Below are 3,897 nucleotides of genomic sequence, written 5' to 3'. Positions count from 1 at the left end.
AGTGCTGAGGATGCAAAGATAGGCAGGTCCCTGGGGCTGGGGCAGCTGGACCGTCAGGCTAGCAAAACCAGCGAACGCCATCTAAAAATGGGAAATGAAATCCTATCTCAGAAAACAAAGTGGGGAGGAACTGTGGAAGACAATGAAAGCTATACTCTGCCTTCCACATGTTCCTGTGAAAACACACAAACAGCCTCAGTATCACACAGACAGACAATAGGGCCAATTGTGTGGTGATACAGTACCTGTGTTGTTAACATTTAGGCAAAAATATATTCCTTAAACATTTTCAACACCTATGAATTTCCTTCCTCACTCCAGCCCGAAAGCCCCATTTCACCAAGTATGCTGTCCATGGAAGTCTCTGGAAAGCATACATGGGCAGAAGAAGCTGTTGGGTATTTATGCCCTAAATCTGGTAGGAGTCAGTCATACTGCCAAATATTCTAGGCTTCTCATATGCTGACTTCTGTTGTGTACAATGGAGAAAATAATCATTATTCTTCTCAAAGAGGAGATTCAAACCCAGTTTATTTTATGGAGTTTAGCACAAGGGTATTGAACGGAACAGCCGCTTGCTTGTTCACTCTGAATACTGGGCGAGGTTTCTCCATGTTAGGCACATTCCAACACATTTCCATCTCCTCTCTGCAACTAGATTGCTTTGAGAATCCCACACCCACCAAGAGGGAAATCACTTGGCTACACAACATTTCCTGCGTTCATTATGAGACGTAAATTGAGTTAAGTTAGTTCACGTAAGTACAGTGGAGTGTTGGCGAGGGTATGGACTCAGAGGTAGGGAAGGACAAGAAGCAGACAGAGGAGGAAGTGGCAAATTAAACAGTGCTTGCTGTGTGTCGACCAGAGGAAGAAATGGGCTCTAAGGACAGACCTGGATGCAAGATGGAGCTCAAAGTTGTTAACCCTTAGTGCTCCTGGTCCCACTGCCTGGGGACCCTTCTCTAATGAACGGAGAAACTGGAGTATCTATTTGCGAATGGAGGAAACAGTAGCTGGAGGAACTGCCTAACATCGGAGAAGACGAGTTTTACACGGAGCACCAGGTCCGAGAGAGCCTGAGGGGAAATTGCACACAGTCATGAAAAGGATGGGTTTTTAGATCCTTAGTGTACTTCTTTTGTATCCAGCTGGTTTTACAGGTGAAATCAATAAATAATTTGCACATCTGCCCTCCTGATCTCGCCAAATTGATGGTGCTTCATAAACATGACACGGCAGAGTCCACACAGGCAACTTGCCGGAAGCTTGCAAGGCCACAACCCTCATTTTACTGTAGCACTAGTGCTTGGTGAAGATGCGGTACTTGGTACCCAGGGCCGCTGACATCTCTCACGTGGAGAGTTTCAAGTTTTCTTTTATTAAATCCTCATGATGCTCCTAAGTGTGACTTACCACCACCTCCGCCACCAGCAGTGTCAATAACAACAGCAGCAGCCACCAAAGTTCACAGTGAAGTCATCCTGGGGATGCTACCTTCTGTGTGTCCACAGCTGGTGCCCCTCCTATCTAAGTGAGCATTTCAATGGATCTCAGAAGAGCTGGACTAAAGACACGTGCTGAAGTTCTCGTCTAGTTAATCAGGAAGTTCCCAAGTAGACGCAGACACGGGATGACACAACAAAGCAATGGTGTTTTTGCCACTACTCCCTCCTCCCCATCTTCATCCTCATCCTGGTCCTCCATCACACCCTCTCCTCCATCGCCCTCTTCCCATCCTCGTTTTCCTCCTCTTCCTCCTCCTCTTCCCTTTATCCTCCTCCCTCCCTCTTCTCTTCATCCTCATCCTGGTCCTCTGTCATGTCCCCTCCATCATACCCTCTCCTCCCTCGCCCTCTTCCCATCTTCATTTTCCTCCTCCTCTTCCCTTTTTCCTCCTCCCTCCCTCTTCCCCCTTTCCACCTGCCCCCTTTCCATCAACTACTCCTCTCTCCCCCTCCTCTTCCTCCTCCATCTTTTCTCTCTCCCTCTTCTCCCTTCTCTACCCAGTCTAAAGGGCTGATGTCCATGGCTCTGACACTGTGGCTCGCCAATGGAGATTCTTCTGAAAAATGTCTGAACCAGGGGCGAGTTACTGAAGTCAAAGCCTTAATACACCAGACTCAGGGCATTATTATACTAGTGATCATTTTAAATGTCTTCTTTTCAGGCTGAACTCTGAGAGCAGGGTGGGAGGAAACATCAAGCCTTATATTAACAACACACATGAAACAGATCCCAGTCATGTAGTCAGGACTTAGGACCTTGTGTAAGTAAAAAAAAAAAAAAATGGTGGGGACTTGAGCCAAAGATTGGGTCTTCAGGACACATCAGAAATAAAGAAGAGGCTGAGGATGGGTAGCCTGCAGGAAGCTTGCTATTATTAGATACTGGCTAATTCTAAGGCGAGCTGACATTTTTTATTCTTTCTCCCCACACACACATTTTTAATTTTATAGAGAGAATCACTATGGATTTGAGGCTAGCCTGGGCTACAGTGAGTCCCTGTCTCAAACTAAACTAAAGCAGCCTGAGCCCCTGCTAAGTCTTCCCGTGACCTCCTATCTTAATACTTTTTCAAAAACAACTTGACACAATGTCATGTCTCTCTCTCCCTGCCCAGTTCCACACGGTACCCACCCTCCTCATTTCTCCCTAACCCAGGTGTCTCCGCTGCAGGCAATCTATCTGTGAATGAGGGGGGATAACTAGGGTAATCAGATAGTGATGTTCATAGCCACGTGTTGCTGCTGATTAAGGCTTAAGATTCACATGCAACACCATATTCAATTATCCCAAACAGATAAGGCAAACAAAAACAAGACTAAGTAGAAACTCCAGATATTTAGGGATGGATATCTGGGTATCCTGGCCTTCTGGGCAGAAGCCAGCAGCACAGCGAGCTCCACCCAGGTAGAGTGGCATTTTCTGCTCCCCTTGTTCTTGGCATTGCTTCTTGGGGGTTATCTCTCCCATGTTGCCTCCTCATGATGAGGGCCTGGGCTATGGGTGAGCAGAACTGGATCCAAGTGTCTACTTGGCATTTGTCTGAGCAGAATACACAGGGCAACACGCAGAGGCTGCAGAGAGCCTCTTGGATGAGGAGGGCCTCTTAAGGGTTTCTGGAACTTTCATCCCTTTCTCTGCCCCCATCACTTCACACAACCTCTTATCAGACACCTGCTACAAATAGAGGTGAGAAGCTGTACAGCAACCCGGAGAGACAGGGGAAAACGCTGACGAGATCAGATCCTACGCCAAATTCTAACTTTTGAAAAGCAGTTCTCATCATTTCTCGCCACCCATTTTAAACTGCCTCACGCAGCAACTTTCCTTAGCGGGAACTCTCTAGAATGCTGGGGCGTGGAGTGCAACACAGGTCTCTGAGGACTCAAGAGCTTCCAAACCTCCACAGCCTGTGTCCACTGGCACTCCCCAAAGGCTTCAGATGAGGGTACCAAGACTAGCCCCGTAGAATCTGTGCTCCTCAAACCGACATCCACTACCGACATCCTCCTCTCCCACCTGGGTCTTCGGACTTGGAGTTGCTCGCAGATGCCAAACACACAGAATCCCCGTCTGCCTCTGAAGTTTGCTTCTCCCTTGTGACTTCCAGGCTCCATTCTGCCTTGAACTTGCAGTGTAGCCGAGGATGGCCTTCAACTTCTGATCCTTCTGCCTCCACTTCTTGGGTGCTAGGATGACAGGTCTGTGTCACTGTATTTTGTTTCTAGGGCGCAGAGTACCAAATCCAAGGCTTTGTACATGTTAGGCAAACATGCTCTCAAGTGAGCCCCAGTCCCAGACCCTTGGGGATCTGTTGACTGGTTATGGTTGTTGATTCTTTTATACCAGAGTGCTTTCTTCTATCCTGGTGCTATTGACATTTGGGCACAT

The sequence above is a fragment of the Microtus ochrogaster genome, linkage group LG8, assembly GCF_000317375.1.
Source record: "Microtus ochrogaster isolate Prairie Vole_2 linkage group LG8, MicOch1.0, whole genome shotgun sequence".
NCBI lineage: Eukaryota > Metazoa > Chordata > Mammalia > Rodentia > Cricetidae > Microtus > Microtus ochrogaster.
This window is presented reverse-complemented; position numbering follows the sequence as displayed.